The sequence below is a fragment of the Tachypleus tridentatus genome, chromosome 11 (assembly GCF_004210375.1).
Source record: "Tachypleus tridentatus isolate NWPU-2018 chromosome 11, ASM421037v1, whole genome shotgun sequence".
In the NCBI taxonomy this organism is placed as follows: Eukaryota; Metazoa; Arthropoda; class Merostomata; order Xiphosura; family Limulidae; genus Tachypleus; species Tachypleus tridentatus.
In genome coordinates, this window is record NC_134835.1 from 101,035,217 (window position 1) to 101,048,251 (window position 13,035).

The window sequence follows — 13,035 nt, forward strand, 5'->3', positions numbered from 1 at the left end:
AAACATTAGATTTATTTTCACACATTTTTGAATTTGTATATTTTAAATTCAACTCAAAGCTGTTTAAAAATGGAATTGTGGTTTCTGTAGCCTCATCATAAATTTTACAACTTTTAGTTTCTGTACTTTGTCAGCTTTTAGCGTTTAATTCGTAACTCCGTAACTTTTATCAGCTTTTAGTGTTTAATCCGTAACTCCGTAACTTATATGACATATTGTTTGTGGTTCTTACGTGCTTACAATATTTATAATATTAACAATGAAACAGTATCTTAGCAACACAGATAATTAGGAGACATTTTGTAAAACGTTTAACATACTACTGCAAGCAAACTTTAAGATATAGAGATGGTGAAGTTCTTTTTCAAAACATTGCTTTTTATGGCATTATATGCTGTAATAACAGCAGTGCCTGGGCACATAAAACTTAAACCTGAAAATATTATACTTGGCGCCCCACAGGTGATTCCATGTGTCCCTGACAACTATAAGATCAAATGTTATACCTTTGATGTTTTCAGATATTATTGGTTTGGCCCATACGGTGTAATAGCAACAGATGACGAGAAAATTCGCGTAAACAAAGCCACGGGTGATTTGGTGATTGATAAATTTGATATTTCTGATGCCGGTGCTTATAAGTGCATTATTGAATACTCAAGAAACTGGGAGATAAAAGCACACAAACCAATTTCCATCACTCATTTCTTAGAAGGTAAATGCCTATAAGAATTGATTTTGGTAGTGTTTAGAAGTTAAAAAAAAACACACTTTATATTATGAATCGGATTCCATCCATTTTTACTACAATTTATGTAAAGTGTTATAAGTTCGATATATATTTAATGATTGTACATTAATTTTCCAAAATCCATGAAATCACCTTTCCAACTACCCACATACAGCTCACCGCCATTGTTTCCGCGTTAAACCAGAGGTGTTAAAACGTTGAAAATCAAACTTGTCTGGATATAAATTTATCATTACGAAATAATTTTTGGTTTATTATTATTATATACAATAACTAAATACATATATATATATATGAATAAATGTAATCAATAGCATTACACAATTAATGAAATTAGACATTCCGTGAAGTCAGAAAACGAGATAACCTTATGTTAGAAATTAGAAAGGTTTTGTTGTTTTCTTTACAAGTCATAGAACAAATAATTTAAAAAATAAAAAGTGTTGAATGATTTCTTTAATCGTCTGTGAAAATATTGAAATTGCAAAATGCTATGGTGTTATAGCAGAAAAATGTTTCTTTTGTTACAAACACACAGCCAAGTTCTGGTATTCAGAGACATTGTTTAGCCACTTTTCACATCCAAGCGATGAAACAATACATTTTTATCATTTGAAATAAGAAAGTTTGAAGAGCTTATTTGATTAACTATATCTGTTACTGAGCATATCTTTAATTCTGATCTGGGTAGACATCTTCATTTGTTGGAAGTTAATATTAAACACGTCACATATTAATGAAAAAAAAATCTAGAATAAATACAGCACTGCGTGTTGTTTATTCACTATTCCGTAAAGCAGAAAAAACACATGAGTTCGTAAATAATTTAAATTTTTTAGTTTATGTTCTTTCTCACGCTTCATTTTATTTTCCGTTCAGTCATGTTATATAAATTTTTAATTACGATTGTTTGTTTTTGAATTCCGCGCAAAACTTCACAAGGCTATCTGCGCTAGCCGTCCCTAAGTTAGCAGTGTAAGACGAGAGGGAAGGCAGCTAGTCATCACCACCTACCGCCAACTCTTGGGCTACTCTTTTACCAACGAATAGTAGGATTGACCGTCACGTTATAATGCCCCCACGGCTGAAAGGGCGAGCATGTTTGGTGTGATGGGGATTCGAACCTGCGACCCTCAGATTACGAGTCGAATGCCTTTACACATCTGGCCATGCCGGGCCTTTAATTACCAAAAGTTGCGTTTTTCATATAGCAAAGCTTCAAAGAGATATCCGCTGTACCTACCGAGGGGAAATCGAACCCTCAACTTTAGCATTGTAAATCCTTATTTATTATTAATTATGAAAATACATTGATTCGAAACCTCCTGTGACTTACGATACAATAGATAAAGAACAAGATAAGCCATCAACTATATTTGTTAGATTTTGTTTATACCTTACAAGATTTCCAATGTATGAGCTTTCACGAAGAAAAGTAGTTAATAATTTGTTATGAGTCTAAAGTGTCATATCAGGTCAAAAATTCCCCTAGTGGCCCAGCAAAATGTCTGCGTGCTTCCAATGCTTGAAACCGGGTTTCGATATCCGTGATGGGCATAGCATAGATAGCCCATGATGTAGTGTTATGATAAATTCCAAACAAACAGTGCAAAATATTATTTCTTATGTCAACAATACTTGAACTACAAAAAATCTTATACTTTATTTTAGCATGCGTACAACCTAGTGAAAACCACCAATGTCCTGAAGGATTCACACTGAGAAATAACCTGTGTTGTAAGTTGTGCTTTCCTTTAAAGCGTTTATATGTGTGATCAGTATTTGTGAATTCTAATTTTTAAATAAATCGAAAAGGAAAAACTGTTTTGAACAAACTAAGCAGTAAATTAGTTACTATATACTTCATCCATTATTTTATTTTTAATTGCCAAAGTTAACATTGTTTACATTTCAAGCTTTTTTCTTAGATCCAAGTCAAACAGAAACGGAGGAAGAAACATACGTTCCTTCTCCAAAGAAAAGTAAGTTATGCTACATATAAAATTACGTAAAACGTACCTTTAACGTGAGACAATATGTGTGGAAAGGTTGGTGACAAAATGTCGTGATGTAAAAATATTACAGTGACGATGTTTGTGTTGACGCGTGTTGTTCTTTCTTCCCATTAAATTTCTTCAATCCCTTATTCATGAAGGTAAAAAATGTAGTAAGGTGTGAAGATCCGATCTCTTATAATATTCCAGTACATTGTGGACATTATTTTCTATTCTAAATAATAAATCTCTTACCATTTCACCACTCATAGCAACTTAGGTAAAACATGATTCACCAAACCATGTCTATCATTCCCACTAATTCACTGTTCGCAGTTTGAGCTTTTCTGTTGTCTGAAGTAAGTTTTTGGACCAGTAACTGCATGCCATAAGTATTTTTCTCCTCCTAGTATTGTTGTATTATTTAAACCTTGACTATTTTAGAAAACTGGTTGTCTAGAGCAGAGTTTTAGATTTGTTTACAACAAAAAGATCGTCCATGCACTTTCGCTTCGAATTATTACAGATAGTTTCCAATATATTCTCTTTCGTTTGTAGTTCATTTACACACTAATTACAGATTTCTTTGAATAGAGAAACATATAAACAGTATTCAGTTTACAAATTGCTAGTAAATCAGTGTCAAGAATCATACATCCTTGGAAGTCTGAGAACTCGTCACTTTTGCATTGTTACGAATACATATATCTGCTGTAATGGTGGTCAGTCATGTGACGCATCAAATGATTATCCTGATTTGATAAGAAAACACAGTCAGTGTATTTGGTTGTCATAAGATATGATAAGTTAATATCTTTACTTGGATTATCAAGGAAGAAAGTAAATCTAAAGTGATACTTTACACTTCTTTACCCGTACTGTTTTTTTTCATATGTATTAAACTTATACGTGTTTGAATAAAGAGTGGAACTTCTTCGATTCCAGTAACTTAGAACGCTGTGGTTATCTTGTTATTTTCACTGTAAGTATACCAAATGAAACGTAGTCTCCTCCAATACTATCATATAACAAAAACAAGTTGCACTAAACTAACTTTCTTTTTAATTTGTATTTTTCCATTTCAGCACCATCCATGTTAGAAAATCCGATTCCATTGGTAACTGCTGCAGTAGGAATACCACTATTGTTCATTTCTTTAAGGCAAGAACAAAACAGTATTTTTTTATGTTTTGTTGAATAGATCTTAATATAATTTATATGTTATTAATAGTTGAACCATGTGTGTATATACTTAATAATGAATTTATAGGGGCTGAGAAATAAAAAAAATATTAGTTACTTTATTTTAATTAGAATGATAAATAATCAAAAGGTTACAAACGCTTGCATTAAAAAGAAATATATAAGGGGAAATTAGCATCATTAGTTTACAATAAAGTGTATTTTAAGTGTAGAGATTCACTTAAAGCTTAAATTGTGGATCACTTTTTACAATATTACAAGTTCTTCTGATGAAAAACATTCCTTGTAAGTATGTTATTGTTCAACCTGTTTTTTGTATGTAAATACCTCAAGGTATTGTGCGTGTCAGTAGAAATACATGAAATTGAAACGTGTAAAATATGGGTAACCTAAACTATTAAAATTCGAGTACTTGAGATAAATATAAAAGGCATTTTCATCCAAAAAAGTTCTTTAACTAATTAATGATTTCCAGTTTATTTCAATATGGTCTTAAAATTGAAATTTATCAGCGAGTATAATAATTATTAAATTATCCCTCTTAAGCTATAACATTTTATTCCTGTTTACATTTGTTAACTTTATTTTAAAGAGATGCAGCAGGGGACTACTTGTCATGTCCACCGTGGGGAACTGAACCCGCCTATTTTAGTGTTATATGTTCATATACTTACTGACGTTCCACTGGGAGAGAACGTATCTGTGGCTGTCGTTGTTAAATATTATTATTTCTAGATTATAATTATATTCCATTTTTAATTGACATAACACTAATGTACAAATAAGAGTCAAATTAAATCATCTATGTTATTTATTCGCGCTTTTCTTTTGTAGTGTCATTATTTGGAAGTGCAATTCTTGTGGATGTGAAGCAGTAAAATCGGTGAACACAGAAGACCATGCGAATAAAGATGACAGAACAAAAATTAAATATTCACTTGTACCACAAAAAGATGAAGATCAGTCTGTTATTAGAAACGAGAAGAGAAAATGTAAAAGTGTAAAAGAGAAGAGGGCCAAAAAAGTTCAGAATTTTCATGTTCCTGAAGTAAGTATTGTGATAATGGGAAATGTCATCACATTTCATTCTTTCATACCGAGTGTCTGGGACTTACAATGCTAGAAACCGGCTATCGATAGCCGTGGTGGGTAGAGCACGAACATAACAAGAATGTAATGTACCTCCAGTCACATTTATTTACTTACTTTCTATACATTTTTATGCTGGTGTTCTGCGTGAAGTTTAGACACCGTTATAAATATAATATATTAAGGCTATAAACTTTACACTCTAATCTTCCACCTCATAAGAAACGTTTCAATTTAATGGTGCGGTATCGATTTTTAGAAGGAAATTGTAGTCGGTTTAAATGGATACTTGATAACTAGCTTCCAGAGACGTTGTGTGTAGATATATACATATAATACAGGTTTCTTCTTTATCGTTGCATCTATCTCAAAACATTTTCGAAATTGTTGTACTCTATTGACTCTGTTTATGAGTCATGTGTTTTCACAGTTATTGCGCTATTGACACAGTTACGGATGAATCTTAACTTGGTATAGGAATACAACAACTTTATGCCATGTCGCTTAGCAACAAAAGTATAACCTGATATTCTTGTTAATCTATATACTCAAAGTATAAAGTGAAATGTATGAACAACAAAATTGTAAAAATTACATATTTTCTACTGTATTAACATTTGGGAAGATATATGAAAGATGCTTCTAATATGACCATTTTAAAACGGTTCCGCTTGGATAGAAGCTGTTTCAAATTATGGTTCTAGGCCCGCTACGGGGAAAGGAAGACGTTTTATCAGTATTTTATCTCATGGTTTTCATGATCTGGTCACATATAAGAGAGACAATTCTTCATGTCGTTAGATGACTTTTCATTAATTTTGAATTTACGTAAATTTCGTCCAGGGGACTAGTACTTGCGCTAGTATATAATAACATTTTCTTCATCACCATTCAAGCCGTCTCCAAACCTTTAATAAATGTTTATTCTATAGATTTGTATTGTATGACTCTGTTTATGAGTCATTACCTCGTAAAGTTGGGTTGTACTCATTCCATTTAGTAGTAGAGAGACATATATACGTATGATGTAAGGTCTTCCATCCTTCACATACTACAATTGCTAATTTAGTAGTGTAAGACTAGAGGGAAGGCAGCTAGTCATCACCACCCACCGCCAACTTTTGAGCTATTCTTTTGCCAACGAATAGTGGGATTGACCGTCACATTATAATGCTCCCACAGCTGAAAGGGCGAGCATGTTCGGTGTGACGGGGATTCGAACCCACGACCTTCGGATTACGAGCCGAGCGTCTTAACCACCTGGCCATGGCGGGACATTTATATTTGCTTATTTTCATTTGCTGTTTAACAACCCGGCAGTAGCCAAATTTTCTTTGCTTGGATAACTGTAGAACTTTGATGTATCTTATCTGATGTTCAAACACCCCTTTCGTCATGCCAAAATTTTAAACAGCAGAAATTCTCTAACAAGTTAACATTTATGCTAGCTAGAAACTTTCTAATTAAAAACACTGGACTCATTTACGCACCACATAGAGTTTAAAAATGTATTTTATTTTACTTTTTATGAAGCATCATTATTATCGTGTTTGTATTCTTCTTGCGTTTTAGTTCAAATCGATATTGATGAATTTCGCAGCGCCATCTCGATGTTAAACTGCTTCCAAACAAATATTAAAATATTCGAATTTTTAATACAAGGCACCTATAGATTAAGGACATCTGGTGCAGCCCAGTAATACGACCGAATACTTATAACTCTAACAGTCTGGTATTAATGCTCTTGGTGAGCAGACACAGATAGTCCGTTTTGAAGTTTTCTGATAAAAAAGAACAACAAAAACAACGTAGAGTGAAATTCTCGATAATTGCAGCAACTAAATTAAAATATACATCACGAAATTTATCATTCTCAAAAGTATAGTTGTTAGTACCAACGTTTTTTTATTTCAATTTCTTTTTCAGTTTGATTATTTTTGAAATTCTCAAATTTCTAATAACGCTTGTTAGTAATTGTTTACATTTTATTCTGTTTAGTACTAGAAAAATATGATACTTTCTACAGAGTGTTTCCCCAAAGTAAAGTTGTAAATATTTCGATATGCATAAGATAAACATTCCCTTCCCTTTTTACTTATTAGAAATCAATTTATAGAGTCAATTAGTTTGCTCAAAATTTGGATATTTCAATAAAAGTGTTGTTCGAAAACGTATTTTAATTGATATCCACTAAATTGATATAGCCCAGTTATCGGTAGTTTCATTGTATTAATTTCCAAGAGGTAATTTCTATATAATGATAACTAACATCAACCTAACCTGATTCTTGTTATTTTTAGAGAGAAAGAAAGGCGAATGTTTTACCAACAGGAAGGACATCCAAAATAGTAATGTCTCAAATGAAATAACAAACATTATCACGAGTCTTGAAGGATCACATACAAAATATTTTATACCAATACAGCCTCATAAATATCAACCAATAATCTCATATATATCAGAAACTCTGTTAACTGAAAGGAAGGAGGTACCTTCACATTGTAGACGTAACAAAAAATTTAAGAAATATAAATCAAAGAGACCTCTTTACTTCAAAGAACTGCGAGATTTGTTTCACGAAAGGAAATCATCAGAGTCAGAGTGTTCCGACGACTAGAGTAGAAAGAAAAATTGAGAAAAGTAAGCCCCTGAAACATATTTAGATCCACAAGAATTTTTTGACAAGTGTTTAACTGAATTAGAAAGCCAGATGCAAGACAACAACAGAAGAACTTCTATGATCGGACGATTTTCTTCACTAATAAGAGACAATGAACTCGATTTATGTTTTCTTGTCCCGAATTTTCACAAACTTCACATCGATAAAAAAATTAAAATAAAATCTGTGTAAATAGAAAATAAAAAGTTATAGAGTATTTAAAAATTGCCTGTTTTATCGCGTTAAAAATCCATGTTTGTTTCAAAGAAAATGATTATTTATTACAGAAGCTTTATAAATTATAACTTCACTGTAGACACACAAGTTGGGGAAAGAATGATTTGAAATCAGTAATTAATATTTTTTGGATATACAAAACTGTTTAGTTTAAGAGTTATTATTCAATTTATTTGGTGAATTAATATTTAATGATTTAAAAAAAGTGATTATATAAGTTTGGTTGTATAACGTGGCAAACAAACATTCCACGTTATACAAACAAACTTAAATAATCACTTTCAATACTCTTGCTACTATTTTTTGATAGCCCTCGAGTAGCTTTGTGCTAGCCGTCCCTAATTTAACAGTGTAAGACGAGAGAAAAGGCAGTTAGTCATCACCATCCACCGCCAACTCTTGGGCTATTCTTTTTACCAACGAATAGTGGTATTAAACGTAATATTATAACGCCCCCACGGCTGAAAAGGCGAGCATGTTTGGTGCGACCGGGATTCGAACCCGCGACCCTCAGATTACGAGTCGTACGCCTTAATACGCTTGGCCATGCCGGGCCGCTTTCAATGATATATTGATACTTAGAACAACGACAGCTGTAACGTTTCCCGAACTTTGTTCACTAGAAACTCTTTCCGTAAAATAAGTGACTTCTCGCTTAACGTGCATCAAATCATGTGCAATCTGTTAGTTGTCTTGTAGGGCAGGTATTCTTATATAGGTAAAACCAAGAACGATGTAACACTGGTCATAAAATTCTGTTCATCTAACCACACGTAACCGTAGTTCTAGAATATTCAGCCAGTAAAATCATGGCAGAAAATAGTCGATATGTAACATATTTAATAAAACATAAGACTGGGTGACTTTGAAAGATTGCTTAAGATAAATTTATTTGCTTGTTATTTACAAGTGCAGATGGCGCTTGAAATTAACATCTTCTGAGAAGATTCTGATATTTCTTCACATATTCTACTATTCAGTGATTATGAGAGTATGCAAGGCATGAAACTTAGTACCTTAAAGAATGAGTTACTTACAGTGTTGAATCATATCGGTAAAGCAAAGAAATGCATAATTCCAGCAAGGAAAACTGGCAACTTCACTATCGACTACCAGTTCACACCAGAGATTAGTTAAACAACTTGTCACAGGAATTACTCCAAGAAACAAAGAGACATAACTGTAAACATATAATTCACGAAGATTTAGGTCCACAAAAGTGACATAACATCTGTTCTTACAGTATTCTTCACGAATGTAGGCCTACAAAAGTAACGTAAGATCTGCTCTTACAATATTCGCCACAGATTTTGGTCCACAAAAGTGACAAAATACCTGTTCTCACAATATTCTTCATTAATTTAGGCCTACAAAAGTAACGTAAGATCTGCTCTTACAATATTCGCCGCAGATTTTGGTCCACAAAAGTGACAAAATACCTGTTCTCACAATATTCTTCATTAATTTAGGCCTACAAAAGTAACGTAAGATCTGCTCTTACAATATTCCCACAGATTTAGGTCCACAAAAGTGACATATGTTTTTCTCTCACAACATCCTCCCCAGTGGCTCAGCGGTATGTCTGCGAACTTACAACGCTAAAATCCTGGTTTCGATACCCGTGGTGGGCAGAGCACAGATAGCCCATAGTGTAGCTTTGTGCTTAATTTAAAAAAAAACAAAAAAAACTCTCACAACATTCTCCAAAGGCCAACTGTTAAGAGCTGCACAAACAGAATTCAGACATATGGTAATTGGAAGCACTTCGTCATACTGGGCGAATCATATGGGAGTGTTTGCAAATGTTTAATTAGATTATTATCGTCTTGCGGGACAATATGGTATAGAGTATGACCAAAAAAATTTTTTTTCGATTAATTTGTGATAATTTTATATATAGCTCTGAAGATAAGTCAAATATCAGAAGCTTCCTCATGGCTAGGTTGTTAGGAGGCTCGAGTCGTAATCTGAGGGTCTCGGGTTCGAATTTATGTCACACCAAATATGCTCGCCCTTCAGCCGTGGGGGCGTTATAATGTTTGGTCAATCCCATTATTCGTTTGTAAAAGAGTAGCCCAAAAGTTAGTGGTGGGTGGTGATGACTAGCTGCCCTTTTAGTCTTACCCTGCTAAATTAGGGACGGCTAACGCAGATAATCCTTGTGTAGCTTTGCGCGCAATTTGAAAACAAACAAATATCAGAGGATAAGGTGACCTCTGTATACTTTCAGGCTAACGTGTCATCTCCAATATAACGCGAGGAAGTACCAATTTGTACAAACTCACTTTCCAAAATACGATTCCTTCAAAACAAACCATCCAAAAGCATGTCCAAATCAACGTGTCATTTATTTGCAAAATACACGTACGATAAAACATTACTCATAAGCACCTATTCCTACGATTTAACCAAACAAACCCTCAAAAGTTGTTATTTGCGCACATTTTATGTAATTTGACTTTTGGTTTGGTTTGTTTTGAATTTCGCTCAAAATTACACGAGGGCTATATGCTCCAGCCGTCCCTAATGAAATGTACTAAAAACGGAGTCATGTGTAAATTCTGACGATAAAGAAGAGAATCAGGTTTTACATAAAACAGTATCATGAGTGGAAAGATTACAATAACAAATAAACCACACTTGTAATGCCAGAGTCAAAGACAACAAATGAGCCAATGCTGGGGTAAGTCTAGAAGCAAAGCAGCTACTTGTCACCACCCACCGTTAACTCTTGGGCTACTCTATTGCAAACAAATAATGGGATTGATCATCACATTATAACGACCCCATGATTGAAAGGGCGAGAATGTTTGAAGAGGAGGACAGTATTAACCTCAATGCATTACAATGAAACCTGTGTCGAGAGTTGAAGAAAGGACTACAAGGTAGAATGTCAGCTTTGTAACTTTACAATAGACCGTGACCCAACTCTGTATCACAAATTGTTTTACTTCAATAATCTAACAAAGAGTCGTTACCAGTCATCGCCAAGTTAGGGCGATCGACTCGCAATCAAAGGATCGCGAATTCTAATCCACGTTACACTAAACATGCTTGCCCTTCCAATCGTGGGGGCGTTATAATGTGCGGTCAATCCCACTATTCGTTGGTAAAAGAATAGCCCAAGAGTTGGCGGTGGATGGTGATGACTAGCTGCCTTCCCTCTAATCTTACACTGCTAAATTACGGATGGCTAGCACAGATAGCCTTCTAGTAGCTTTGTGCGAAATTCAAAACAAACAAACAATACAGTGGATGGTGGTTCAGAGTTATACTAGTTATTTTGAATAATTGGTTGGGTCCCTTCACTCTAGTATTACTTGTCTGACAGGCTATTAATTAGTTTCTTACCTTCATATTTGGGGCTGAAATGCCAACTTCAGGAGGTAAGTTTATCTTACTTACCCCCAAGTGGTGATATATTATTATTTTGATTTCTTCTTCTTTACTTTTGAGAGCAGTCACTTTCCCACAATTGTTTGCTGGAAGTAAAGGGTGATATAGATGTGGGACGTTATGGGCTCGAACACCCACATCTCGCTCTCCTAATTTTAATTGATTTTGATTATTTTATTGTTCTTGGATTTGTTCATGTGAGACTGGTGAGTGGAGGTTAAAACTGACAGTTTAAAGTTAGCTACACAAATACACAATGGGCTATCTGTGGCTGCCCATCACGCTCACCTAAACGTATTTTCTAGCATTATAAGTCCACAGAAATAGAGAAGTGAAAGCCATTGAGTCATTGTTTAAGTAACACATATTAACATATACCTCCATAAAACATAGTGGAGTTTTATATAAGTAAAAAAAAAAAAACGTATTTAAAAATGTAAAATATGCCATATATCTGAAGTCTTATTTTACAATGGAGTAAAACTACATTTACTAAAATCATAGTGTGTTGTTATTTTCAATCAGAAGATACTTTTAAAGTGACTCTAAAAGCGAAAACTATAAATCTAGTGTTATAATATGAATAGATCAATGTTGACACTTCGTCTTGTGGTGATGGCATCACTTCTAGCAGTACGCCCTCTGACATTAGTGACATGATCATATTATGCTGCCTGATAGCATCCTCGTTTTTGGAAAAACATAGGTTTTCATATTAATTATTTAAAAAGAAAATTGATATTAAATTTGGTTATTACTCCAACTTGTAGATTAATTAATTCAATTTTGCATATCACATACATGTCCATCACCTAATTAATTTATTAATATTTAATTAAATAAAGTATTACTTAGATATTAATTAAGAATTCGCACTTCACCATATATTAATCACATTATTAATTAATCTTTAATTAATAACTCTCCCCAGTAACACCTCAACCACCCTCCCTCCTGGTATTGTCCTTTGGCAGATAATACATGGCCAGCAAGATCTGCTCACATCTCTATGATTCCTGGGCAATGGAGATAACTGGTGGATCTATCTGCTATCTTCTTTGCTCTTAGGTATCCTTGCACAGTCAACTCGTGAATTAGTTTCATCAGTTGAGTCCTGTATTCTGTTATGATTTGCTACACTTCCCCAGTATAATTTCTCTGTTTGATTTGGTACAGCAATTCCTTCTAATACTCTGCTCTATAAGTGCTTTACCCCTTTGTCTTCTGCTCGATTTTTTTCCATATTTTGTCACAAAGATTGTGCAGTGAAAAGTGTTTCTTTTACCCTTCCTTCAATTCCTGCAAACCTACATTCGTGATATCACCTTTTGACCTTTGTAAGATCATCGTGTTATGTTTGCTCTTATTTTCTTGAGTTCTATTGGTGACTGCCAATGCTTCTTCGTTTATATACATATGTTTTTCACACATATAGTCTTTGATAGGTCTGATATAGCACTCCCTTTTGTTTCTCTATTCTGTCGGTACCGTCTCCTTTGTCTTCTGTTAAATTTTCTCCCTGGCATTGTCCCAAAGTTTCGGCAATGGAGGGACTTTCTTTTATGATTCCTTCAGTTCCTACAAACCTACATTCGGGATGTCCCCTTTTTGACACTTGTAAGGTCTTGATGTCTTGCTTGCTCTTCTTTTCTTGACCACTAGTGATGACCACCAATTGTTCATCAATCTTCTTCCGGTCTGGTATC